The 27,977-nt window shown below is 57.5% G+C and overlaps 1 long non-coding RNA gene across 1 annotated transcript; it reads left to right on the top strand.

Moving 5' to 3' along the window:
* Nucleotides 1–1,503: 1,503 nt before the first annotated feature.
* LOC146036579 (uncharacterized) lies at nucleotides 1,504–6,320 on the top strand. The gene is made up of 3 exons (XR_014460863.1): nucleotides 1,504–1,641; nucleotides 3,001–3,133; nucleotides 6,200–6,320. It is a non-coding gene; the product is annotated as an uncharacterized LOC146036579 (long non-coding RNA).
* Nucleotides 6,321–27,977: the final 21,657 nt, after the last annotated feature.

Raw genomic sequence — 27,977 nt, 5'->3', positions numbered from 1 at the left:
GTCTATGAGGGTTTTTTTGGGAAGGCATAACTCGGGGTAGAGGAACAATTGAGACTTGGGGTTTGTTTTATTAGGTAGATATTGTCCCAGTGGAGTGCCTTTTGGGGTTGAGGATTTTCAGATAGGTACAGTTTTTTTTTAATTTAGTGAAATATCCCCCATTATAGAGATAGGAGGGCTCAACTTGTTGCGCAGCCGCAGAGGTGACTATAGGGGGTGTACACAGAGTGGCTTCACTTGTGTGCACCAAGATGGCCGACGGAGATGCGACCTCCGAGCACCCGCTGTGATGAGCACATACCTGCTCCCTGGACATTATTTGCGGGCAGGACTTGGCTGGTGGGACCCCGCTTGATCCCCTGAAGCGGGGGATATGGCCGGCGTGGGGCAGCGGAGTCGGGGCAGATTGCGGCCTACACAGTAGCCGGAAGCCGCGGCCTAGATTTGAAAGCCCGGCCGCGGCGCGGGCTCCGGAGTGGGCGCACGGCGCAAATTCGTGAGTAAAGACGCCGGGGGTCGGGCTCCTAGCCCGACCCCCATTCTGAACACTCCCGCTCCGTCTATACATATCCCGCTGCAGCAGCCGGCTGTCCCCGGCAGGCTGCGGGCTATGCGGGGAGGGGCAGCTGTCACCCTCTGTCCCCGGGTGTCAGCCGCCTCCTTTAACCCAGCGTTACATGCAGGGCGTCCCCCTCCCCGTGCTGGGCTGCCTCTCCTATTTATGTGCCCACACTGTGCCCCCTCCCCTCTGCCAATGCCAGCCTAGTAACCTTACTCTGCCCCTACTGCTAGCTTCCACCCCAGTGCTGTGCCCATACTGCCTAGGGTGAGTCTGCCCATACTGTCCCAAAAGCTGCCTCTCCCAGTGCCAGCCTAATCCCAATGCTGTGCCCGCCCATACCAGTACTCCTTCCGTGTGTACGCTGTGCCCCCCCTCCGTGTGTACGCTGTGCCCCCCCTCCGTGTGTACGCTGTGCCCCCCCTCCGTGTGTACGCTGTGCCCCCCCTCCGTGTGTACGCTGTGCCCCCCCCTCCGTGTGTACGCTGTGCCCCCCCTCCGTGTGTACGCTATGCCCCCCCTCCGTGTGTACGCTATGCCCCCCTCCGTGTGTACGCTATGCCCCCCCCTCCGTGTGTACGCTGTACCCCCCCCTCCGTGTGTACGCTGTACCCCCCCCTCCGTGTGTACGCTGTGCCCCCCCTCCGTGTGTACGCTGTGCCCCCCCCTCCGTGTGTACGCTGTGCCCCCCCCTCCGTGTGTACGCTGTGCCCCCCCCTCCGTGTGTACGCTGTGCCCCCCCCTCCGTGTGTACGCTGTGCCCCCCCCTCCGTGTGTACGCTGTGCCCCCCCCTCCGTGTGTACGCTGTGCCCCCCCTCCATGTGTACGCTGTGCCCCCCCACCGTGTGTACGCTGTGCCCCATCCTCCGTGTGTACGCTGTGCCCCCCCTCTGTGTGTATGCTGAGCCCTTTAATATTATTATTTTATTTCCTGCACAGATGCTGACCACCCCATGGTACCGCCGGGACTGAGGCGCTTCCACAGCCTGCGGACAAGATTCAGGCGCTTCCTTGAGTTGCCTCCGCCAACGGGAAGGCAGAAAGAAGCCACCTGGGCCATCAGAGGAGTAGCTGCACCCAGGTGAATCTGTCCCCCCACTGTCCCTGTATGTACCCTATCCCCCACCCCACTGTCTTTGTGCATACCCTGTCCCCCACCCCACTGTCCCCGTGTGTACCCAGTGCCCCCGTGTGTACGCTGCCCCCCCCCAGTGCCCCAGTGTGTACGCTGCCCCCCCCAGTTCCCCCGTGTGTACGCTGCCCCCCCAGTGCCCCCGTGTGTATGCTGTCCCCCCCAGTGCCCCCGTGTGTACGCTGTCCACCCCCCAGTGCCCCCATGTGTACGCTGTCCACCCCCCAGTGCCCCCGTGTGTACGCTGTCCACCCCCCAGTGCCCCCGTGTGTACGCTGTCCACCCCCCAGTGCCCCCGTGTGTATGCTGTCCCCCCCAGTGCCCCCGTGTGTGCACTCCCCCCCAGTGCCCCCGTGTGCGTGCTGCCCCCCCCAGTGCCCCAGTGTGTGTGCTGCCCCCCCCAGTGCCCCCTGTGTGTGTGCTGCCCCCCGCAGTGCCCCTGTGTGTGCTGCCCCCCGCAGTGCCCCTGTTTGTGCTGCCCCCCGCAGTGCCCCTGTGTGTGTGCTGTCCCCCCCAGTGCCCCCGTGTGTGCTGTCCCCCCAGTGCCCCCGTGTGTGCTGTCCCTCCCCAGTGCCCCGTGTGTGCTGTCCCCCCCAGTGCCCCATGTGTGCGCTGTCCCCCCAAGTGCCCCCGTGTGTGCGCTATCCCCCCCCAGTGCCCAGTGTGTGCACTGCCCCCCCTAGTGCCCCCGTGTGAGCGCTGTCCCCCCCAGTGCCCCCGCGTGTGCGCTGTCCCCTCTTGTGTACGCTCTCCACCCCCCCCAGTGCACCCGTGTGTACACTGTTCCTCCCCCAGTGCCCCCATGTGTACGCTGCCCCCCCGATGTGCACCCGTGTGTGCTCTGCCCCCCCCCCAGTGCCCCCGTGTGTATGCTGTTCCCCCCTAGTGCCCCCGTGTGTACGCTGTCCCCCCCATAGTGCCCCCATGTGTTGTGCTGCCCCCCCCATAGTGCCCCCATGTGTTGTGCTGCCCCCCTAGTGCCCCGTGTGTACGCTGCCCACCCAGTGCTTCCGTGTGTACAGTGCCCGCGTGTGTACGCTGTCCACCCCCCAGTGCCCCTGTGTGTACGCTCTCCACCCCAGTTCCCCCTGTGTGTGCGCTGTACCCCCAGTGCCCCCTGTGTGTGTGCTGTACCCTTGCAGTGCCCCCGTGTGTACGTTGTTTCCCCCCCCAGTGCCCACCTGAATACGCTGTCCCACCCCCAGTGCCTCCATGTGTATGCTGTGCCCCCCGTGTATATACTGTGCCCCCATCTGTGTGTACGCTGTGCCCTTTAATATTACTATTATTATTATATTTCCTGCCCAGATGCTGACCACCCCATGGTACCACCGGGACTGAGGCGCTTCCACAGCCTGCAGACCAGATTCAGGCGCTTCCTTGAGTTGCCTCCGCCATCGGGAAGGCAGAAAGAAGCCATCAGAGGAGCAGCTGCACACAGGTAAATCCGTCCCCCCACTGTCCCTGTGTGTACCCTGTCCCCCACCCCACTGTCCCTGCATGTACCCTGTCCCTCACCCCACTGTCCCTGCGTGTACTCTGTCCACCACCCCACTATCCCTGTGTGTACCTTGCCCCCCAAAGTCCCAGTGTGTACCCAGTGTCCCCGTGTGTACGCTGTCCCCCCAGTGCCCCCATGTGTACGCTCCTCCCCCAGTGCCCCTGTGTGTACGCTGCCCCCCCCAGTGCCCCTGTGTGTACGCTGTCCCACCCCAGTGCCCCCGTGTGTATGCTGCCCCCCCAGTGCCCCGTGTGTTCGCTGTTCCCCCCCAGTGCCCCCGTGTGTGTCCCCCCTCCAGTGCCCCCATGTGTATGCTGTTACCCCCAAGTGCCCCAGTGTGTGCTCTGCCCCCCCCCAGTGCCTGTGTGTACCCTATCCCACACCCCACTGTCCCTGTGTGTACCCTGTCCCCCACCCCACTGTCCCTGTGTGTACCCTGTCCCCACCTTACTGTCCCCGTGTGTACCCAGTGCCCCCGTGTGTACTCTGCCACCCCCATTGCCCGTGTGTGCGCTGCAACCCCCCCCAGTGCCCCCGTGTGGGTGCTGTCCCCCCCAGTGCCCCCCTGTGTGTTCTGTCCCCTCTTAGTGCCCCCGTGTGTTTTCTGTGCCCCCGTGTGTGTTCTGTCCCCCACAGTGCCCCGCGTGTGTTCTGTCTCCCCCAGTGCCCCCGTGTGTGCTCTGTCCCCCCGCAGTGCGCTGCCCTCCCCAGTGCCCCCGTTGTGTACGCTGTCCCCCCCCCAGTGCCCCCGTGTGTACGCTGTCCCCCCCCCCACTGTCCCTGCGTGTACCCTGTCCCCCACCCCATTGTCCCTGTGTGTACCCAGTGCCCCCGTGTGTATGCTGCCCCCCCAGTGCCCCGTGTGTACGCTGCCCCCCCAGTGCCCCGTGCGTGCGCTGCACCCCCCAGTGCCCCCATGTGCGTGCTTTTCCCCCCCAGTACCCCATGTGTGCTCTGTTCCCCCCCCCAGTGCCCACGTGTGTGCTCTGTCCCCCCCAGTGCCTGTGTGTACCCTGTCCCCCACCCCACTGTCCCTGTGTGTACCCTGTCCCCCACCCCACTGTTCCTGTGTGTACCCTGTCCCCCACCCCACTGTCCCTGTGTGTACCCTGTTCCCCACCCCACTGTCCCTGTGTGTATCCTGTTCCCCACCCCACTGTCCCTGTGTGTACCCTGTTCCCCACTCCACTGTCCCTGTGTGTACCCTGTCCCCCACCCCACTGTCCCTGTGTGTACCATGTCCCCCACCCCACTGTCCCCGTGTGTACCCAGTGTCCCCATGTGTACGCTGCCCCCCCCCCAGTGCCCAGTGTGTGCGCTGATCCTCCCCAGTGCCCCCGTGTGTGCTCTGTCCCCCACCCCATGCCCCCGTGTGTGTTCTGATCCCCCCAGTGCCCTGTGTGTGTTCTGTCACCCCCAGTGCCCTGTGTGTGTTCTGTCCCCCCCAGTGCCCCCCATATGTGTTCTGCCCCGCCCCAGTGCCCCGTGTGTGTTCTGCCCCCCAGTGCCCCTGTGTGTGCTCTGTCCCCCGCAGTACGCTGCCCCCCCCCCAGTGCCCCGTGTGTGCTCTGCCCCCCCAGTACCCCCGTGTGTACGCTGCCCCCCCAGTGCTTCTGTGTGTAAAGTACCCGCGTGTGTACGCTCTTTCCCCCCCGTGCCCCTGTGTGTACGCTCTCCCCCCCAGTGCCCCCCGTGTGTGCGATGTACCCCCCAGTACCCCCACGTGTTTGCTGTACCCCCGCAGTGCCCCCATATGTACGTTGCCTAGCCCAGTGCCCCCGTGTGTGTACGCTGCTCCCCCCAGTGCCCCCGTGTGTTCATTGTCCCCCTTCAGTGCCCACATGTGTACGCTGTTCCCCCCAATGCCCCCCGTGTGTACGCTATGCCCCCCTCCGTGTGTACGCTATGCCCCCCCTCCGTGTGTACTCTGTGCCCCCCTCCATGTGTACGCTGTGCCCCCCCTCCGTGTGTACGCTGTGCCCCCCCTCCGTGTGTACGCTGTGCCCCCCCTCCGTATGTACGCTGTGCCCCCCCTTCGTGTGTACGCTGTTCCCCCCCCTCCGTGTTTACGCTGTGCCCCCCCTCCGTGTTTACGCTGTGCCCCCCCTCCGTGTGTACGCTGTGCCCCCCCTCCGTGTGTACGCTGTGCCCCCAATGCCCCCCGCGTGTACGCTATGCCCCCTCCGTGTGTACGCTGTGCCCCCCTCCGTGTGTACGCTGTGCCCCCCTCCGTGTGTACGCTGTGCCCCCCCTCCGTGTGTACGCTGTGCCCCCCTCCGTGTGTACGTTGTGCCCCCCCTCCGTGTGTACGCTGTGCCCCCCCAGTGCCCCGTGTGTGCGCTGTTCCCCCCCAGTGCCCCGTGTGTGCGCTGTTCCCCCCCCAGTGCCCCGTGTGTGCGCTGTTACCCCCCAGTGCCCCGTGTGTGCGCTGCCCCCCCCAGTGCCCTGTATGTGCTCTGTCCCCACCAGTGCCCCCGTATGTGCTCTGTCCCCACCAGTGCCCGCGTGTGTACGCTGTCCCCCCCAGTGCTCCGTGTGTACACTGCCCACCCAGTGCTTCTGTGTGTACAGTGCCCGTGTGTGTATGCTCCCCCCCAGTTCCCCCTGTGTGTACGCTGTACCCCCAGTGCCCCCGTGTGTGTGCTGTACCCTCGCAGTGCCCCCGTGTGTACGTTATTTCCCCCCCCCAGTGCCCCCGTGAATACGCTGTCCCACCCCCAGTGCCCCCGTGTGTACGCTGTGCCCCCCTCCGTGTGTACGCTGTGCCCCCCTCCGTGTGTACGCTGTGCCCCCCTCCGTGTGTACGCTGTGCCCCCCTCCGTGTGTACGCTGTGCCCCCCTCCGTGTGTACGCTGTGCCCCCCTCCGTGTGTATGCTGTGCCCCCCTCCGTGTGTACGCTGTGCCCCCTCCGTGTGTACGCTGTGCCCCCCTCCGTGTGTACGCTGTACCCCCTCCTTGTGTACGCTGTGCCCTTTAATATTACTATTATTATATTTCCTGCCCAGACGCTGACTACCCCATGGTACCGCCAGGACTGAGGCGCTTCCACAGCCTGCGGACCAGATTCAGGCGCTTCCTTTAGTTGCCATCGGGAAGGCAGAAAGAAGCCATCAGAGGAGCAGCTGAACCCAGGTAAATCTGTCCCCCCACTGTCCCTGTGTGTGCCCTGCCCCTCACCCTACTGACCCTGCGTGTACTCTGTCCCCCACCCCACTGTCCCTGTGTGTACCCTGCCCCCCCACTGTCCCAGTGTGTACCCAGTGCCCCCGTGAGTGCGCTGTCCCCCCAGTGCCCCCTTGTTTACGCTGCCCCCCTCCCCAGTGCCCCCGTGTGTACGGTGCCCCCTCCTCCAGTGCCCCTGTGTGTACATTGTCCCCCCCAGTGCCCCTGTGTGTACGTTGTTGCCCCCCCTCTAGTGCCCCCCCCACTGCCCCAGTGTGTATGCTGTTCCCCCCCACTGCCCCAGTGTGTACGCTGTCCCCCCCAGTGCCCCCGTGTGTACCCAGTGTCCCTGTGTGTGCGCTGCCCTCCCCAGTGCCCCCGTGTGCGTGCTGTCCCCCCAGTACCCCATGTGTGCTCTGTCCCCCCCCAGTGCCCCCGTATGCGTTCTGTTCCCCCAGTGCCCCCATATGCGTTCTGTTCCCCCAGTGCCCCCGTGTGTGTTCTGTCCCCCCAAGTGCCCCCATGTGTGTTCTGTCCCCCCCAGTGCCCCCCGTGTGTGCTCTGTCCCCCCCGCAGTACGCTGCCCCCCCCAGTGCCCAGTGTGTGCTTTGCCCCTCCCCAGTGCCCCGTGTGTGCTCTGCCCCTCCCCAGTGCCCCGTGTGTGCTCTGCCCCTCCCCAGTGCCCCCAAGTGTTTGCTGCACCCCCGCAGTGCCCCCATGTGTACGCTGCCTAGCCCAGTGCCCCGTGTGTACGCTGCTCCCCCCAAGTGCCCCCGTGTGTATGCTGTCCCCCCCCCCAGTGCCCACGTGTGTACGCTGTTCCACCCCAGTGCCCCCGCGTGTACGATGTACCCCCCAGTGCCCCCCCGCGTGTACGCTGTACCCTCCAGTGCCCCCCCCGCGTGTACGCTGTACCCCCCAGTGCCCCCCCCGCGTGTACGCTGTACCCCCCAGTGCCCCCCGCGTGTACGCTGTACCCCCCAGTGCCCCCCGCGTGTACGCTGTACCCCCCAGTGCCCCCCGCGTGTACGCTGTACCCCCCAGTGCTCCCCCGCGTGTACGCTGTACCCCCCAGTGCTCCCCCGCGTGTACGCTGTACCCCCCAGTGCCCCCCCGTGTGTACGCTGTAACCCCCAGTGCCCCCCGCGTGTACGCTGTACCCCCTCCGTGTGTACGCTGTGCCCTTTAATATTACTATTATTATATTTCCTGCCCAGACACTGACTACCCCATGGTACCGCCAGGACTGAGGCGCTTCCACAGCCTGCGGACCAGATTCAGGCGCTTCCTTGAGTTGCCATCGGGAAGGCAGAAAGAAGCCATCAGAGGAGCAGCTGAACCCAGGTAAATCTGTCCCCCCACTGTCCCTGTGTGTACCCTGCCCCTCACCCTACTGACCCTGCGTGTACTCTGTCCCCCACCCCACTGTCCCTGTGTGTACCCTGCCCCCCCACTGTCCCAGTGTGTACGCAGTGCCCCCGTGAGTGCGCTGTCCCCCCCAGTGCCCCCTTGTTTACGCTGCCCCCCTCCCCAGTGCCCCTGTGTGTACGCTGCCCCCCCCCCCAGTGCCCCCGTGTGTACGGTGCCCCCTCCTCCAGTGCCCCTGTGTGTACGTTGTCCCCCCCAGTGCCCCTGTGTGTATGCTGTCGCCCCCCCCTAGTGCCCCCCCCCACTGCCCCAGTGTGTATGCTGTTCCCCCCCACTGCCCCAGTGTGTACGCTGTCCCCCCCAGTGCCCCCGTGTGTACCCAGTGACCCTGTGTGTACGCTGCCCTCCCCAGTGCCCCCGTGTGCGTGCTGTCCCCCCAGTACCCCATGTGTGCTCTGTCCCCTCCCAGTGCCCCCGTATGTGTTCTGATCCCCCAGTGCCCCCGTATGCGTTCTGTTCCCCCAGTGCCCCCGTGTGTGTTCTGTCCCCCCAAGTGCCCCCATGTGTGTTCTGTCCCCCCCAGTGCCCCCGTGTGTGCTCTGTCCCCCCGCAGTACGCTGCCCCCCCCAGTGCCCCGTGTGTGCTTTGCCCCTCCCCAGTGCCCCGTGTGTGCTCTGCCCCTCCCCATGCCCCCACGTGTTTGCTGCACCCCCGCAGTGCCCCCATGTGTACACTGCCTAGCCCAGTGCCCAAGTGTGTACTCTGCTCCCCCCCAGTGCCCCGTGTGTATGCTGTCCCCCCCCAGTGCCCACGTGTGTACGCTGTTCCACCCCAGTGCCCCCCGCGTGTACGTTGTTCCTCCCAGTGCCCCCCCGCGTGTACGCTGTACCCCCCAGTGCCCCCCGCGTGTACGCTGTACCCCCCAGTGCCCCCCGCGTGTACGTTGTACCCCCAGTGCCCCCCCGTGTGTACGTTGTATCCCCCAGTGCCCCCCCCGCGTGTACGCTGTACCCCCCAGTGCCCCCCCGCGTGTACGCTGTACCCCCCAGTGCCCCCCCGCGTGTACGCTGTACCCCCCAGTGCCCCCCCGCGTGTACGCTGTACCCCCCAGTGCCCCCCCGCGTGTACGCTGTACCCCCCAGTGCCCTCGCGTGTACGCTGTACCCCCAGTGCCCCCCCGCGTGTACGCTGTACCCCCCAGTGCCCCCCCCCACGTGTACGCTGTACCCCCCATTGCCCCCCGCGTGTACGCTGTACCCCCCGCGTGTACGCTGTACCCCCCGCGTGTACGCTGTACCCCCCCGCGTGTACGCTGTACCCCCCCCGCGTGTACGCTGTACCCCCCCGCGTGTACGCTGTACCCCCCCGCGTGTACGCTGTACCCCCCCGCGTGTACGCTGTACCCCCCAGTGCCCCCCCGCGTATGCAGTGCCCCCCGCGTGTACGCTGTACCCCCCAGTACCCCCCCCCCCCCGCGTGTACGCTGTACCCCCCAGTGCCCCCCCCCGCGTATGCAGTGCCCCCCGCGTGTACGCTGTACCCCTCAGTACCCCCCCGCGTGTACGCTGCCCCCACCAGTGCCCCCGTGTGTACGCTGTGCCCCCCTCTGCGTGTACGCTGTGCCCCCCTCCGCGTGTACGCTGTGCCCACCCACCATGTGTACATTGTGCCCCCATGTGTATGCTGTCCCCCCAGTGCCTCCCGTGTGTACGCTGTCCCCCCCAGTGCCTCCCGTGTGTACGCTGACCCCCCCAGTGCCCCCCCGTGTGTACGCTGTCCCCCCCCAGTGCCCCCCGTGTGTATGCTTCCTCCCCCTCATTTGTACGCTGATCCCCCCCAGTGCCCCCGTGTGTATGCTGTCCCCCCCAGTGCCCCCCCGTGTGTACGCTGTCCCCCCGTGTGTACGCTGTCCCCCCCTGTGCCCCCCGTGTGTACGCTGTCCCCCCCAGTGCTACCCGTGTGTACGCTGTCCCCCCAGTGCCCCCGTGTGAACGCTGTCCCCCCTAGTGCCCCCCGTGTGAACGCTGTCCCCCCCAGTGCCCCCCGATGTGTACGCTGTGGCCCCCCCCCCAAAGTGTACGCTGTGGCCCCCCGATGTGTACGCTGACCCTCCCAGTGCCCCCTTTGTGTACGCTGTCCCCCCAGTGCCCCAAGTGTGTACGCTGTCCCCCCCAGTACCCCCCGTGTGTATGCTGCCGCCCCCCGTGTGTACGCTGTCCCGCCAGTGCCCCCCGTGTGTACGCTGTCCCCCCCAGTGCCCCCCGTGTGTACGCTGTCCCCCCAGTGCCCCCCCGTGTGTACGCTGTCCCCCCTAGTGCCCCCCGTGTGTACACTACACTATGCCCCCCATGTGTATGCTGTCCCCCCCAGTGCCTCCCGTGTGTACGCTGTCCCCCCCAGTGCCTCCCGTGTGTACGCTGACCCCCCCAGTGCTCCCCCGTGTGTACGCTGTCCCCCCCCAGTGCCCCCCGTGTGTATGCTGCCTCCCCCTCATTTGTACGCTGATCCCCCCCCGTGTGTACGCTGTCCCCCCCGTGTGTACGCTGTCCCCCCCTGTGCCCCCCGTGTGTACGCTGTCCCCCCCAGTGCTACCCGTGTGTACGCTGTCCCCCCAGTGCCCCCGTGTGAACGCTGTCCCCCCTAGTGCCCCCCGTGTGAACGCTGTCCCCCCCAGTGCCCCCCGATGTGTACGCTGTGGCCCCCCCCCCCCAAAGTGTACGCTGTGGCCCCCCGATGTGTACGCTTTGGCCCCCCGTGTGTACGCTGTGGCCCCCCCGCGTGTACGCTGTACCCCCCAGTGCCCCTCCGCGTGTACGCTGTACCCCCCAGTGCCCCCCCGCGTGTACGCTGTACCCCCCCAGTGCCCCCCGCGTGTACGCTGTACCCCCCAGTGCCCCCCCCGCGTGTATGCTGTACCCCTTAGTGCCCCCCCCGCGTGTACGCTGTACCCCCCAGTGCTCCCCCGCGTGTACGCTGTACCCCCCAGTGCCCCCCCGCGTGTACGCTGTACCCCCCAGTGCCCCCCGCGTGTACGCTGTACCCCCTCCGTGTGTACGCTGTGCCCTTTAATATTACTATTATTATATTTCCTGCCCAGACGCTGACTACCCCATGGTACCGCCAGGACTGAGGCGCTTCCACAGCCTGCGGACCAGATTCAGGCGCTTCCTTGAGTTGCCATCGGGAAGGCAGAAAGAAGCCATCAGAGGAGCAGCTGAACCCAGGTAAATCTGTCCCCCCACTGTCCCTGTGTGTACCCTGCCCCTCACCCCACTGACCCTGCGTGTACTCTGTCCCCCACCCCACTGTCCCTGTGTGTACCCTGCCCCCCCACTGTCCCAGTGTGTACCCAGTGCCCCCGTGAGTGCGCTGTCCCCCCCAGTGCCCCCTTGTTTACGCTGCCCCCCTCCCCAGTGCCCCTGTGTGTACGCTGCCCCCCCCCCCAGTGCCCCCGTGTGTACGGTGCCCCCTCCTCCAGTGCCCCTGTGTGTACGTTGTCCCCCCCAGTGCCCCTGTGTGTATGCTGTCGCCCCCCCTAGTGCCCCCCCCCCACTGCCCCAGTGTGTATGCTGTTCCCCCCCACTGCCCCAGTGTGTACGCTGTCTCCCCCAGTGCCCCCGTGTGTACCCAGTGTCCCTGTGTGTACGCTGCCCTCCGCAGTGCCCCCGTGTGCGTGCTGTCCCCCCAGTGCCCCGTGTGTGCTCTGCCCCTCCCCAGTGCCCCCATGTGTACACTGCCTAGCCCAGTGCCCAAGTGTGTACGCTGCTCCCCCCAGTGCCCCGTGTGTATGCTGCCCCCCCCCGTGCCCACGTGTGTACGCTGTTCCACCCCAGTGCCCCCCGCGTGTACGCTGTATCCCCCAGTGCCCCCCGCGTGTACGCTGTACCCCCCAGTGCCCCCCGCGTGTACGCTGTACCCCCCAGTGCCCCCCTGCGTGTACGCTGTACCCCCCAGTGCCCCCCCGCGCCCCCCCGCGTGTACGTTGTACCCCCCAGTGCCCCCCCGCGTGTACGTTGTACCCCCCAGTGCCCCCCCGCGTGTACGCTGTACCCCCCAGTGACCCCCCGCGTGTACGCTGTACCCCCCAGTGCCCCCCCCCTGCGTGTTTGCTGTACCCCCCAGTGCCCCCCCGCGTGTACGCTGTACCCCCCAGTGCCCCCCCCGCGTGTACGCTGTACCCCCCAGTGCCCCCCGCGTGTACGCTGTACCCCCAGTGCCCCCCCGCGTTTACGCTGTACCCCCCAGTGCACCCCCGCGTGTACGCTGTACCCCCCAGTGCCCTCCGCGTGTACGCTGTACCCCCCAGTGCCCCCCGCGTGTACGCTGTACCCCCCAGTGCCCCCCGCGTGTACGCTGTACCCCCCATTGCCCCCCGCGTGTACGCTGTACCCCCCATTGCCCCCGCGTGTACGCTGTACCCCCCATTGCCCCCCGCGTGTACGCTGTACCCCCCAGTGCCCCCCCGCGTGTACGCTGTACCCCCCCCCCCCCCGCGTGTACGCTGTACCCCCCAGTGCCCCCCCGCGTATGCAGTGCCCCCCGCGTGTACGCTGTACCCCCCAGTACCCCCCCGCGTGTACGCTGCCCCCACCAGTGCCCCCGTGTGTACGCTGTGCCCCCCTCTGCGTGTACGCTGTGCCCCCCTCCGCGTGTACGCTGTGCCCACCCACCATGTGTACATCGTGCCCCGTGTACGCTGTCCCCCCCAGTGCCCCCCGTGTGTACGCTGACCCCCCAGTGGCCCAGTGTGTACGCTGACCCTCCCAGTGCCCCCTTTGTGTACGCTGTCCCCCCCAGTGCCCCAAGTGTGTACGCTGTCCCCCCCAGTACCCCCCGTGTGTATGCTGCCGCCCCCCCTGTGTATGCTGTCCCCCCCGTGTGTATGCTGTCCCGCCAGTGCCCCCCGTGTGTACGCTGTCCCCCCCAGTGCCCCCCGTGTGTACGCTGTCCCCCCAGTGCCCCCCGTGTGTACGCTGTCCCCCCTAGTGCCCCCGTGTGTACACTATGCCCCCCATGTGTATGCTGTCCCCCCAGTGCCTCCCGTGTGTACACTGTCCCCCCCAGTGCCTCCCGTGTGTACGCTGACCCCCCCAGTGCCCTCGTGTGTACACTGTCCCCCCCCCAGTGCCCCCCGTGTGTATGCTGCCGCCCCCTCATTTGTACGCTGATCCCCCCCAGTGCCCCCCGTGTGTATGCTGTCCCCCCCAGTGCCCCCCCGTGTGTACGCTGTCCCCCCCTGTGCCCCCGTGTGTACGTTGTCCCCCCCAGTGCCACCCGTGTGTACGCTGTCCCCCCAGTGCCACCCGTGTGTACGCTGTCCCCCCTAGTGCCCCCCGTGTGTACGCTGTCCCCCCCAGTGCCCCCCCGATGTGTACGCTGTGCGCCCCCCCCCCCCGATGTGTACGCTGTGGCCCCCCGATGTGTACGCTGTGGCCCCCCGTGTGTACGCTTTGGCCCCCCGTGTGTACGCTGTGGCCCCCCCGTGTGTACGCTGTGGCCCCCCGTGTGTACGCTGTGCCCCCCTGTGTACGCTGTGGCCCCCCTGTGTGTACGCTGTGCCCCCCCGTTTGTACGCTGTGCCCTTTAATATTATTATTATATTTCCTGCCCAGACGCTGTCCACCCCATGGTACCACCGGGACTGAGGCGCTTCCACAGCCTGTGGACCAGATTCAGGCGCTTCCTTGAGTTGCCTCCGCCACTGCGAAGGCACAAAGAAGCCACCCTGGTCATCAGAGGAGCAGCTGCACCAAGGTAAATCCATTCTCCCACTGTCCCTGTGTGTACCCTGTCCCCCACCCCACTGTCCCTGTGTGTTTCCAGTGCCCCGTGTGTACGCTGTCCCCCCCAGTGCCCCCGTGTGTGCGCTGTCCCCCCAGTGCCCCCGTGTGTGCGCTGTCCCCCCCAGTGCCCCCGTGTGTGCGCTGTCCCCCCCAGTGCCCCCGTGTGTGCGCTCTGCCCCCCCCCAGTGCCCCGTGTGTGCTCATTCACCCCCCAGTGCCCCCGTGTGTGCTCTGTCCCACCCCCCAGTGCCCCCGTGAGTGCTCTGTCCCACCCCCCAGTGCCCCCGTGTGTGCTCTGTCCCACCCCCAGTGCCCCCGTGTGTGCTCTGTCCCACCCCCCAGTCCCCCCGTGAGTGCTCTGTCCCACCCCCCAGTGCCCCCGTGTGTGCTCTGTCCCACCCCCCAGTGCCCCCGTGTATGCTCTGTCCCACCCCCCAGTGCCCCAGTGTGTGCTCTGTCCCACCCCCCAGTGCCCCCGTTTGTGCTCTGTTCCACCCCCCAGTGCCCCCGTTTGTGCTCTGTCCCACCCCCAGTGCCCCCATGTGTGCTCTTGAATTTACAAAAAATAAATTAAAAAAAAGCGATGAAATTCCATTGACAAAAAACCTCACGGTTTCACATGTCCCATTAAGGCTTCTTACACATGATCTGGCATTTCAGAAACCTGTTGTAACTCTTCCACTCAAACGCCAAAAAGCAATGAAATTACGATCATTAAGGCTGACGCCTTAATGGACGTGTTCCTTGCGCAATACAGATATGGTACGCCATCACAGCCTGTGTGTAAGTGCAGATTCAGCACTCTCACAGAGTGAGATTGCTGTCACTCACACAATGGTGGAGCTGCTAATTCACAGATTTGTGTGCTCATTGGAATACACACATGCAGTCTATGCAACTGAAGGTCTGAGCAGTAAACATAGCCGAGAGGATGGGGTAAAAGTGGTGTTGATTGGGGGAGGAGACAGTGTGGTGCAGATGAGGAGGAATAGAAATGCGTAGATGGTGGAAAGGCTAAGCAGCACTGATGGGGGACAAACAAAGCAGATGGGTGGAAAACAGTGGCACAGATTGGGGAAGGTAAGACAGAGTGATGCGATTAGGTGTGAAACAGAGGAGCAGTTGGAGGAAAGACAGCACTGATGGGGGAGGGGGTTCGGAGCAAAGGGGATAAAGGGAAAACAGAGCAGTACAGATGGAGAGGGGAGACAGCAGTACAGATGGAAGGAAACTGTCATGGATGAGGCAGGCAGAGCAGCATGGATGGAGGGGGAGACAGAGTATCACTAATGGAGGGGAAGCCAGTGTCACAGATTGAAGGAAACAGTGGCATCTGTGTGGAAAGACAGAGCAGCACAGATGGGGAAAGATACATTGGTGCAGATGAGGGAATACACACAGCAGTAGGTATCGGGGAAGACAGAGCAGCATAAAGGTGTATAGGAGAAGAAAGTGTAGATGCATAGTAGTTGGGAGTATTATAGTTTTTGCAATTATGAAAGATGTTTCTGGTAACTGTACGTGAATACTAAATGAAATGGATATAGGTAGTGAGTGTGAAAGATGTTGGACCCTCAGTGGGATAGTTCTAGTAATTTTGTTTATTCTAGCACCCGCTATCTTTGAAAACCCATGAAGTTCCTCCACCCTGTCCGGGGTGTTGCTGTCTGATGTAGTGTTTCTAGCACAGGTCTGGTTTGCAGTGCTGATATACAGATCACACTGTGCTAGAAGCACTACAGCAGACAGCTACACCCCAGGCAGGGAAGAGGAACTGCATGGGTTTTCAAAGATGGCGGGTGCTAGAATGAACACTATAGTAATTCAGTGGGCTAGACAGTGTTAGATGATTGCAGGTACTTATTAGGATGAGTGCGCCACATAACTGCTCAGACCTTCAGTTGCATAGACTGCATGTGTGTATTCCAATGAGCACACAAATCTGTGAATTAGCAGCTCCACCATTGTGTGAGTGACAGCAATCTCACTCTGTGAGAGTGCTGAATCTGCACTTACACACAGGCTGTGATGGCGTACCATATCTGTATTGCGCAAGGAACACGTCCATTAAGGCGTCAGCCTTAATGATCGTAATTTCATTGCTTTTTGGCGTTTGAGTGGAAGAGTTACAACAGGTTTCTGAAATGCCAGATCATGTGTAAGAAGCCTTAATGGGACATGTGAAACCGTGAGGTTTTTTTGTCAATGGAATATATATATATATAGATATATATATGATATAGGATCGCACTCCATACAACAAATGTACAACCGCTGGGGTGATGTCCAGAACTCTCCTCGCAAGAAAAAAGTCCATGTATATAAAGACCAAAAAGACTCACTCTCCAGACTGTTTGATGCAAAATAAAAAGCTGTGTATTTGTATTCACATAGACATCAATATAAGAAAGAAGGGTACTCAACGTTAGCGTTTCAGTCCTTATAGGACCTTCCTCAGGAGTTAGACAACAAGGGCATCCATTTGGGGTGAAGCACAGCGTGGACCACACAGCAGGTTCCTGAAATTAGCCTACAAAATACCTATACCCGGCTCTAATGTAATATACATACCTAAAAAATATATATGACACATCACGATGGCATATAGAGATAAACATAAATAACCTAAATATACGGTAAAAACCCTGTTATCGGGGTTTTTACTGCATTTTGATATGCAGCAAAACCCACACGGCGGGTTTTCGCTGCAGGGAGTATCGCCAGCAAAAGATGGCGATAACCCATAGAATCCTATGGGCTTCTTAACGCACCCGCACAGCCCCGAATGGACCCCCTCCGCCTCACGCCGACCCCCCTCACCTGTGTTCGGGCAGCACAGCACTGTGCTGCCTGGCCTGTGACCTCCTCCTCCCTGCACTGAAAATCATCTTCCGGTTGCAGGGAGGAGGAGAGCCTGCCCGCCCGCAGCACCAGCGCTGGGTAAGGGAGGGAGTGGGGAGCCGCCGGGAGCCCCTGCGCATCGCCGGCTCACCACAAAATACAGCTCTTAACGCAAGAGCCATCTTTTGGCAAAATGATTGCATATGTTAGAGCATATGCAATAATTATTCCAGTGGTGGTAGCTGGTGATGTGCAGCAGACGGGAGGCGGGGATGTTAAAGCATCACGCCCAGGGTACACTACTCTCCTGTGCAGGCCGTATAATATTTTTCCAATAAAGGGGTTATTAATAATCCCTTTCATTTTTTCTGTCTCTGCCATCTGTGTGTGGTTTAGGGTACACTACACACCTATGCCACCAGCATAAAATTTGTCAAATAAAGGGGTTATACAAGCGGGAGACCACTATAAGTATATATTGCTCAGTCCATATTTTATTACTTATATCAATCTTGATTATTTAACTGCACAACTTTGGTCAGTGACTAGCATTTTTATCTGATAATTTTAGAATGTTCAATACATTTTTCGGTACTTGTTTCCTAGCACGGCCACACCGATTTACATCGGGGTGGTCGTGTCGGAAAAATCGGGTCGATCGCATCGCATGCGATTTGGTCGCATGCGATGCGATCGACGCGACCGACCGATTTTGGACCCGATTTTTTTTTTTTTAATGAAATGTAAATCGGGTCCCTGGGACCCGATTTTACTTTGAATTCAATGTAAAATATTCCCACCCCCCCCAAATTTAACGTCGTACACCCCACCCCACGATAGACGCCAACCCGAAGCGTGGCGAGCGCAGCGAGCCCGCGAGGGGCGGCGGTGCGCGTCCTCCGACCTTTTCATTCCCCTACTATCCACTAGGGCGTGGAGTGAGAATAGAATAGTGTGGCGAGCGCAGCGAGCCACCGAGCCCGAAGCGTGGCGAGCGCAGCGAGCCCCGCGAGGGGACGCGGATACCTGTGAAGCCCGCGAAGGGACGCGTTTACCTGTGAAGGTATCCGTGTCCCCTCGCAGGGCTCGCTGCGCTCGCCACGCTTCGGGCTCGGTGGCTCGCTGCGCTCGCCACACTATTCTATTCTCACTCCACGCCCTAGTGGATAGTAGGGGAATGAAAAGGTAGGAGGACGCGCACCGCCGCCCCTCGCGGGCTCGCTGCGCTCGCCACGCTTCGGGTTGGCGTCTATCGTGGGGTGACGACGGGGACATCTATAATGTGAAATGGGTCATATTGGCCCATTTCACATTTTTCACATTTTTTCCCGATTTCAATGTTAAAAAATCTTTTAACATTGAAGCCTATGGAAAAATCGGGGGCATCGTGTCGGGACCATTGTTAATGGTCCCGACCGACGCGATGCCCCCGATATTTTACCTTTCCCGACACGATTTCAATGTTAAAATATTTTTTAACATTGAAGCCTATGGGGAAATCGGGGGCATCGCGTCGGTCGGTTGTGCCTAGCCGGCTAAATGGACCTGATTTCAAAGGAAATCGGGTCCATCGGGGGTAATCGTGTACCTTAAGTTAAGGTACACGATTACCCCCGATTGTGGCCGTGCTAGGAAACAAGTACCCATTTTTAATAATTTTGTCATACCCAATTGATCTATTTTTTTATATTTTAACAAATTGGTTAAGACATTTTTAGTGACAGCGCTCCACTTCTTTCTTTTTTGTATACATATCCTGTTTTAGGAATTGACTATTCCTTTGTGTGAGCTGCTTACCGCATACATCCCAACTCCGGTGCCTACTATTCACCAATTGGTGAATACGTTTTTTTTCCATCTGTATTACTGCCTTATATATATCGTTGGTGGGCAGGGGTGACAGTAATATATACATGACTGGCATGTGCCATCCATGTATATATTACTGCCTTATATATATCGTTGGTGGGCAGTGGTGACAGTAATATATACATGACTGGCATGTGCCATCCATGTATTTATTCTGCCTTATATATATCGTTGGTGGGCAGTGGTGACAGTAATATATACATGACTGGCATGTGCCATCCATGTATATATTACAATGGATATATTACTGCCATATATATATATATATATATATATATATATATATATATATATATATATATATATATATATATATAGCATAACCATGGGACAGAGCTGCAGACACTTACTCCATAAATGGAAGGGAGTGCTGAAACTCACAAAATGGTATAACACAAAACTATGTATTAGAGAGCCAGCAACATCAAAATAGAAAACATTTTATTATAGGCATATAGTGCAAAAAACGGACAAAAAAAGCCATTAAAAAGCAGAGGAGACACTACTTATCAAGACCGCAGGAAGAAAGGTCACTGGTAACATGCATGGTCTCACTCCACCAGTCAGTCATAGCACCCTATATATTACTGCCTTATAAATATTGTTGGTGGGCAGTGGTGACAGTAATAGATACATGACTGGCATATGCCATCCATGTATATATTACTGCCATATATATATCATTGGTGGGCAGTAGTGACAGTAATATATACATGGCTGGCATGTGTCAGTCATGTATATATTACTGATTTTCGAAAAATCATTGGTGGGCAGTGTAAGCTCCACACAGTGCAGAGGGACGTAGCGAGGTGTTCCGTTGGGCGGGGCATCATGCAGGGATGTGTGATCAGGGGAGCAGAGCTGCAGGCCGGTCGGTGCCAACATGTGTGTCGGCGTGGGAGAAGGCAGAGCAGTGCATGTGGCAGCGGTAGAGCGGGGATGCAGCTTGTGAGTATGCTCTGTCTACAGGGCTAGGGAGCAGGGGCGGGAGCTGGGGGAGGGTGCAGGGCGGTCAGCCGGGCTGAAAGTAGCTCACCTTTCAGCCCGGCTGCTGTACAAACTCAGCGATGATGGCTGAGAAACCAGCCATCATCACTGGCATGCTGGTAAAACCAGCAGATGGGAGTCTTTGCCAGTGATGATGCGGGAGCACGCATCATCGCTAGTCTTACATCGGTGGGCCATACACACATTTCAGCTGAATATCGCTCAAAACCGCTAAAATTAGCAATTTTCAGGTGAAAATCAGCTAGTGTTATGGGCCTTAACTGCGGCACTTGGACACAACTGTGAATAACTGTAGCACATGGACACAACTGTAAAAAAATGTGGCACTTTGAAGACAACTATGAGTAACTGTGGCACTTGGACACAACTGTGAATAACTGTAGCACTTGGACACTACTGTGAATAACTGTAGCACTTGGATACAACTGTGAATAACTGTGTCACTTTGAAGATAACTGTGATTACCTGCGGCACTTTTACACAACTGTGACTTGGACAAAACTGTGAATAACTGTAGCACTTGGACACAACGGTGAATAACTGTGGCACTTTGAAGACAGCTGTGATTAACTGCAGCACTTGGACACAACTATGAATCACTGTGGAGCCTTGGAGATAACTGTAAATAACTGTAGTACCTTGAACATGAATTAGAGTCACTGTGGAACCTTGGAGATAACTGTGAAGCTCTGGAAGTCAACACTGGAATGCTGGGAGTCGACACTGGAAAGCTAGAAGTCGACACTGGACACTTTGGTAACTGTCAGAATCGGGATACCTTCCAGCAGCAGAACCAGCGACCACGTGGTAAGCTATGAGCAGGGGCAGCACCGCAAGGCTCAAGTGACAGCGACTAGGACAGGCGTAGCGAGGGTTAACTCAGGAGTTCAGGACTGTAACATTAACACAGGTAAGCGACTAGAAGTACTGGCCCAGAGGCTGAAAACCTGATCCCTTTTAAGGAAGTGGATTAAACCATAGCACAGGGACTCAGGGAGAATGGTCTGATCGGGTCTCCAACATGGCACCCCTTTGCAAAGAGGACATCTGCAGGATCCAGAATACAACAGCTCCCAGCCTCCAGCAACCAGCACCAATACCCACACAGGCCTTAGCAAGATGGAGATCATTGCCGCACCAGAGACCCCTCACCCAATCCAGAGATGTCGCCTCACCAGCCCGAGCCTGCAACGCTGCCTGCTGCCACACACATCCCGCTGGATGCTCCCTGCTGTGGAGGTAAGCCTCCGATGTGTGACATCCAGTAGGTTCCACTCCTTTGCAGCTCTGTAGTGCAGATATTCCATTCATTGGCATCTCTTTTCCACCCGGATAAGAAACCCTTGGCCATTGACAATGTATTTGTGTATTGCTTTCTCTCGCCTAACTTGCTGTAAAACAGAAAGTTGCTGAAGTTCTTTTGGAAGATCAGAGCAAATCTAGGTGCTGCCAGAATCATCCGCTGCTCCTTGGCTATACATATTTAAATACCCATCAACCAACAATATAAAATCACCTAACATGGTATCCAACATTACTAGGCGCAGAGCCAAAACTTTCAGCAAATGTGGAGACATTAGACGATCAAGCCATATATTGGGGTTATCCTTTATTAAAGTTTGCTTGTAAGTCAGGAATGAAACTTGTGAAGATGGCATGTTGAGATGTCGAGTCAAACATTCCTTAGGTGAAAAAGTATGATTAGTAAGAAAGTTCCCGGTTTCCATGAAGAAAAGGTATACTTCTCCTACCTGTGTATCAAAGACATTTCTAAGAACCACCCCATATTGGTGGGACAAGACATCCCCCAGCCAGTGACAGTCATGGACCACCTTCAGAATGCTTTTGTCTTCAAGCAACATTTGTAGCCAGTTTATGAAAACTCCTGGCCACATGAGAAGGACATCAAAAAGATCAACACATCTTTTTGTAGCCACCTGCAGCCAGCACAACTTTTTATGGTGACACAGATGTATGCGCACTTGGATAACGAGATCCCGGTTGAATACATCTGTGTGAAATGCGTAGAGATGGCAGCTTTTGTAGCTGAGGGCTGGGGCTTTCCAACGAGCCCAGCCCCGTGTCTCTAGCCCCCTGGGAACCGGAGATACTGCCAGGCAAAGCTGGAACGTTTTCCCTATAGGATAACATGGGACCCGCTAATTCTGACCCCCACCCAGTTCCAATGGCTGCCAGTTCCCCCTTCGGCATCACTGAAGCTCGAGGTTGATCTCAGTCAAACCCAAATCGCTGGGCCTTCAATCTGATACCAGGCTGGATCCATATGGGTTGATTAGTTCCATGAATATTGAGGTTAAATCGTTTTTTTTCATTTCTTAAATGTAATTTCATGACTGTTTATGTTCTTTGAGGGCAGGTTTCTCTGGAAACAAACAGCCCAGTTTCAGGGGACCAAAATCATTTGAAGCCAACTTAAAAGTTCTTCAATATGATACTGTTGTCATGTAAATTATCCTGGGACCATATTCCCGGGTAAGTCCCTGCATTTTCTTTTGTGAAAGGGGTATTATTTCAAATAGCCGTGACCTGCAGTGCTCTGAATACAGCCGGGCAGCCCCCTGCTCTCTGCCCAGCTGTCAATGACTGTCACCCCTGCAGCTTCTGCTCCAATTCTTCTCCCCGCTTTTACCTCAGCCTGCCCCCCCTTTAATCATGTGGTGCCGGCGCCCGGCGTGCTCCGCCGACGTCACGCACATCAACAGCATGCACAATATTTCAAATGTCCACTCGGCTAGGGGAGACACTAGGGGGGAGTGGGAGCGTGCTCTGCACTGCACTCTGCTCTGCTCCTCTCCCCATAGAAGCAGCTGCACCGCCCTCCATCTCTCCCTGCAGCAGCAGCGAAGGCTCATATAAAAATTTACAGTAAGTGGCACTTTTGGGGGCATTGCTTAAGGGACACTACAAGTGGCGGTATGTGGGGGCATTACGCATAATGTGTGGCTTAATGTGTAAGGGGCATTATGTGTGCAGCATCATGTGTAAGGGGCATTATGTGTGCAGCATCATGTGTAAGGGGCATTATGTGTGCAGCATCATGTGTAAGGGGCATTATGTGTGCAGCATCATGTGTAATGGGTACTATGGTGCGCGGCTTCATGTGTAATGGGTACTATGGTGTGCGGCATCATGTGTAATGGGTTCTATGGTGTGCGGCATCATGTGTAATGGGTACTATGGTGCCATCAAGCAAGAACCCCCTAGCAATGAGCACGTAGGTAAGCTGCACTTATGTGGCAAATATGTAATGGGCATTACGGTTTGTTATATAGTATGTAATGGGCATCATGATGTGTGGCACAATGTGTAATGGGCATTATGGTGTGTGGCCTTATGTGTAATTGGCATTATGGCATGTGGCTTTATGTGTAATGGGTATTACGGAGTTTGCTAAAATGTGTAATGGGCATTACTGTGTATGGTCTAAAGTGTAATACAACACCCCTTTTTGTGATGCCACGCCTCCTTCCCATGAGGCCATGCCCCCTTTTTGGCGTGTGGCTAAGCCACGCAAAGGTCCCCCCTGCTATTATATCTAGATCTGGGACCACCCATTACCATAATTCTACATTCGCCTATGGTAGTAGGGGGAGGAAGAGGCAGGCCAGTGCTGACTTAACCAATCCCAGTAGATTCCCCAGACTGGATGAAACTACCGCGGATGTTACATCAAAACTGGTGGGGCCAGATGTGACCAGTACCGCTAGCAACCAGGGGTCTGGCACATTGGGCTTAGTGGGGGCAAGTGAAACAGGGACAACAAGACAGATGGTGGTGGTAGGGAATTCTATCATCCACAAGACAGACAGGGCAATCTGCTACCAGAACCGTTGTCTTCCGGGTGCTTGGGTATGGCACATCGCGGATCGGTTGGACAGATTACTGGGTGGGCCTGGGAAAGTCCCAGCAGTCATGATGCATATTGGCACAAATGACCAAGTTAGTGGAAGGTGGGGTGTTCAAGGTAATTTTCTCAAAAATATTACCTGTGCCGCACGCTAGTCTAGGGAGACAGAGGGAAATCATGGAGCTAAACGCATGGCTAAATGGATGGTGTAGTAAAGAGGGGTTTGGGTTCCTAGAGCTCTAGTTGGACTTTTCAAACAGCCGCCATCTAAATGGAACTGACAGATTGCACCTGAATGGAAAGGGGGTGGCAATACTGGGAGCAGAGGCGTAGCTAGGGCGGAGCTGGTGGAGCACTTGCTCCGGGCGCAGAGATGTCACCTGGCACCGGAGCAGTGCATTCTGCCGCCGGCTCCCCCGCACTGCTCGCCGACTGCCCTGCCCTGCTTGTCCTCTCCTCTGCAAAGCGTAGTCCAGCACAAGGAGCTCCGTCAGGCCGGGCGCACCTGGGGGTGTAATCTCGCGATAGCTCCTCCCAGGCTGCGTCATCGACTGACGTAGAGCACTGTTTGGGATCGAACCGGCGAACCTGCGGCACACACAGGTCCCGGCCGGCGGCCGCTCAGAACGGAAGCCGGGGGATGGATACAACCGGCGTGGGACCGAGTTGCCGCACCACTTGGCACATAACCTCAGACCAGCGGGTCCCGCCACTAACCAGCACGTACTTGCAGCGGGAATTGCACTGCAGGAGGGTCGGGACTCCAGCCCCCTGCAACATCTCCCAGCTGATTTACCTTCCCCTTCACGCTCCAGCGTGCACTGGCTGCCATTCCCCTTCCTTATAGAAACTTATGGACATTGACTCTTGAGTGTGTTGCACCGATTTTTGTTTTTATTTTCTTCAATCCTGACATATCATTTGATTTGTTTCTCCTTACCCAGTATGTACAGCTCATTGATATAGTAATAAAAGACCTGCCACATCACAGACGCTCAGCATACTTGATTTCCATTTTCATTATAAGGTACACTAATAATAGGGGTTACCATTTAAAAACTTTGCATATAAACAAATCGGGGGGGGGGGGGGGGGGCGCGAAACATGCCCTTGCTCCGGGCACCGTGGCACGTAGCTACACCACTGACTGGGAGGCAGGATGGTTAGAAAGTTGGAGGAGTCTTTAAACTAGACATAGGGGGGAGGGTTCAAATAGAAACTATGGGGGTGAAAGACCGAGTAATAAAGAACGTTTAAGCAAGAGATTGGAGGTTGGAGAAGGGGGGTTGGGAAAAAAAACTAGATTTAGTAAGAAATCAGTAGCACATCTAGAACACAATCATCCCTTAATGAAGAAAAAAGGTAAACTGAAATGCTTACTGCCTAATGGAAGAAGTTTGGCAGGAAAAAATGGGGAACTAGAAATCGTGGCCACAACTGATGATTACGAAATAATTGGTATAACAGAAACATGGTGCAATGAGTCACACAATTTGGCTTTAAACATTTTGGCTTTTTTCTTTTTTTTTTCTTTTACAAATTGGCATTTTTCTTTTCAGGAAAGACAGGAAAAATAAAAGTGGTGGTCAGGGGCTGCCTTTATGTAAGAACTAACTTAAAACCATGGGCCTTATTCTAGTTCACTCTTTCTGACAAAATCCTTCTTAGATGGACAAAACCATGTGCACTGCAGGGGGCAGATGTAAAATGTGCAGAGATAATTAGATTTGGGTGAGTTATTTTGTTTCTGTGCAGGGTAACTACTGACTGCTTTATTTTTACACTGCAATATAGATCTCACTTTGAAGTGAAACTCCACCCAAATCTAATTCTCTCTGCACAAGTAACATCTGCCCCACCAGCAGTGCACATGGTTTTGTCCATCTAAGAAGGATTTTGTCAGAAAGAGTGAACTAGAATAAGGCCCCATGTGAGAAGGAGATGAGCTTGGGGATAAATTAAGAAAATACTGAGGCCATGTGGGTAGAGTTAACAGAAAATAATAAAAAAATCTAATAACATTTTAATTGGAGTATGATACAGACCGCCGAACATTAATGAAAGGAATGAGTCTGAAACTGCCTCTCTCTCTCTCTCTCTCTCTCTCTCTCTCTCTCTCTCTCTCTCTCTCTCTCTCTCTCTCTCTCCCTGACACCCTCTCTTTCATTGTCTCTCTAACCCTTTCTCTTCCATGACACCCTCCCTATCATTCTCTCTCTCCCTGACATCCTCTCTCTCTCCCTCCATCTCTCTACCTTTCTTTCCAACACCATCTCTCTATCATTCTCTCTCTCTCTCTCCCTGACACCCTCTCTCTCTCCATCTCTCCCCTTTTCTCTCCAACACTATCTCACTCCCTGACCCATTTCTCTCCCTGAAATCCCCCCTTTTCTCCCTGACCCCCTCGCTCTTACTCCGCCATTCGCCCTTTCTCTCTCTGATACTCTCTAACTCCCTGTCTCTCTCCCTGACACTCTCTCTCACCTTATCTTCCCTTTACTCACTCTCTTTCCCCAACACCCTCTTCGTCTCACTCACCCTTTCTTCTGCCCCCCCCCCCACACACCTAAAGGGCATTGTAATGGGAGGGAAAGGGGGGCACTTTCAATATTTTTCTATGGGGCCCCCAAAGCATTAGATATGCTCCATGTGCCTGTGCTTTTGGCATCAGTGTGTCAGCGTGTGACTGGGTTAGTGTGTCAGTGTCCGTGTGTCAGTGTATGCCTATGTGTCAACATTAGCGTGTCGGGGTTCTGCAAACCGCGGGAGGGGGGCGCGGGGGTCCACGAATCATGGGGGTCCGCAAATTGCGAGAGGGAGGCGCGGGGGGCTGCGAATCGTGGGAGGGGGTGCCCGCGAATTGCGGGAGGGGGGGTGCCCGCAAATCCTGGGAGGAGGGGGCGTGAATCATGGAAAGGGGGGGTCCGCAAATTGCAGGAGGGGGGCCCGTGAATCGTGGGAGGGGGGTCCGCGAATAGCGGGAGGGGGCGGGGGTCCGCAAATAACGGGAGGGGGGGCACAAATCGCAGGAGGGGGGTCGCGGGGGGGGGGTGCCGTAAATCGTGGGAGGGGAGGTGCCCGCATATCGCGAGAGGGTAGGTGCGGGGGTCCCGCAAAACGTGGGAGGGGGGGTCGCGGGGGGTGCCGTGAACTGCGGGGGGCGGGGGTGCTGGCAGGGGGGGTGAGCTCACCTGGTGGCTGTGGAGTACCAGTGTCTTTGCCTGGCAGCATGGGGAGGCAGAGGGTGTCTGGCACTGTGTGCTGGTTCTCTGTCACTATGGGCCTTATTCTGGTCAGTGCGTACATTTCCGAATACTTTCGGATGGCATTTTTTAGCCGTCTGCGCATGCGTGGGGAACGCTATGCGCATGTGCCACGCATGGTCTACGTACTTGTTCTCACTAATACCGTACAGAAATGTTCACCGCAATCAATCGGGAAATATGGGCGTATTACGGGCGTCATTCGGAACTACACAGGGGCGTACTTTCAAAGTGGGCTAAACTGGGCGGAAACATGGGCGGACACGGGGGAGTGCACTTATTTTGGAAGGCGTGCATTCGGATAGCACGCCGAATGCACGCGAACAAAAAGGCTAGAAATATGCGATGTCCATAAGCAAGTATTGCTTTGCGGACACCACTCGGTCATGCGCTAGGCAATCGGAACGCCTAATCAGGACGGCCGCACCTCAACCAATGTCAGCTGAACACAATACAATCACCTCCTTTACTCATTACTTGTTAATTACACGCTTGTCACTGCTTCAATTGGAACCATTGCAGATTCAATGGACACATATATGCTGCACTTTTCACACACTTTTACACTGCAACTAATGAACACAACTTAATATTAATAATACAAATACACATGGAACTTCTACATGTATCAATTAAACCACACATTTGGGGCGAAAAAATAAACATTTATTACATCAACATATAAAATAAAATAGAAACCGTCACAAATTAAAAGGTACCATTGCAGGAATAAAAGTAAATAATATATAATAAATACATGTATTGTAGACATACATAGCCACAGCACAATCATTAGGAACACATCAGGTGGCTTCACAACAAAAGTATAGCACCAACACTTCAAGTACAGCACACAGTAATGGTAGCCGAAACAGGGCAACAGGGGAACCAAACATGACATTCGAAACGAGGGCAAATGTGGGGACCCTCTGCATGGAATTGGACACAGGAAGCTGACACACACAGCTCAATAAAAGATTTGGGAAGACATAAGGGTGGAGATTAATGCGGACACAAGTTCATCTGCGGGCACGTTTGCCCCTGGCAGGCTCCTTGCCACGTGCAGCAGCTCTTCACCCACGGCCATGGCCACGGTCAGATGGTGGGCCAGGTGGAGCAGATGCTGGGGAGGGGGGGGAATGGTCTTCCCCCTCTGGCAGCAGGGAGTGCTGATGGTGGGAAAGCACCAGAAACGGCTGACAATAGGACCCTATTGCTGGCAACTAGCTCCACCATAAGCTCATTATGGTGGAGGAGGAGGTCATTTTGCCGCAGGGCTTGATCAGCCAGCACCTGCAGGCTAGCAGCAATACTCTGGTGGCTGCTGACCAAACCCTGCAAGACCTCCTCGATCCTACGCACCCGCTCTGATGCCGACTCTCCCTGCTGCTGAATATGGCCAAGCACCTGCCCCCAGCTGCTACATTCAGCCGCGGTCAGTGGCTGCTGCTGCTGCACGGGCCTGGTACTGGTGGCAGGTGGCACAGACTCCTCAACCTCCTCAAGAGATTCTTGACCAAGCGGTGGGGATGCTGGTGAAAGAGAACATTACAATTACAACACATTCCATGCAAAATTAGAACCAGCTACTTATGGCATGGCAAATAATTACCTTCAAGCA

Source organism: Crinia signifera, chromosome 9, assembly GCF_055691185.1.
Source record: "Crinia signifera chromosome 9, ASM5569118v1, whole genome shotgun sequence".
Classification (NCBI taxonomy): Eukaryota; Metazoa; Chordata; class Amphibia; order Anura; family Myobatrachidae; genus Crinia; species Crinia signifera.
The sequence above is the reverse complement of the archived record's forward strand: the minus strand, read 5'-3'. Positions and strand labels throughout refer to the sequence as shown.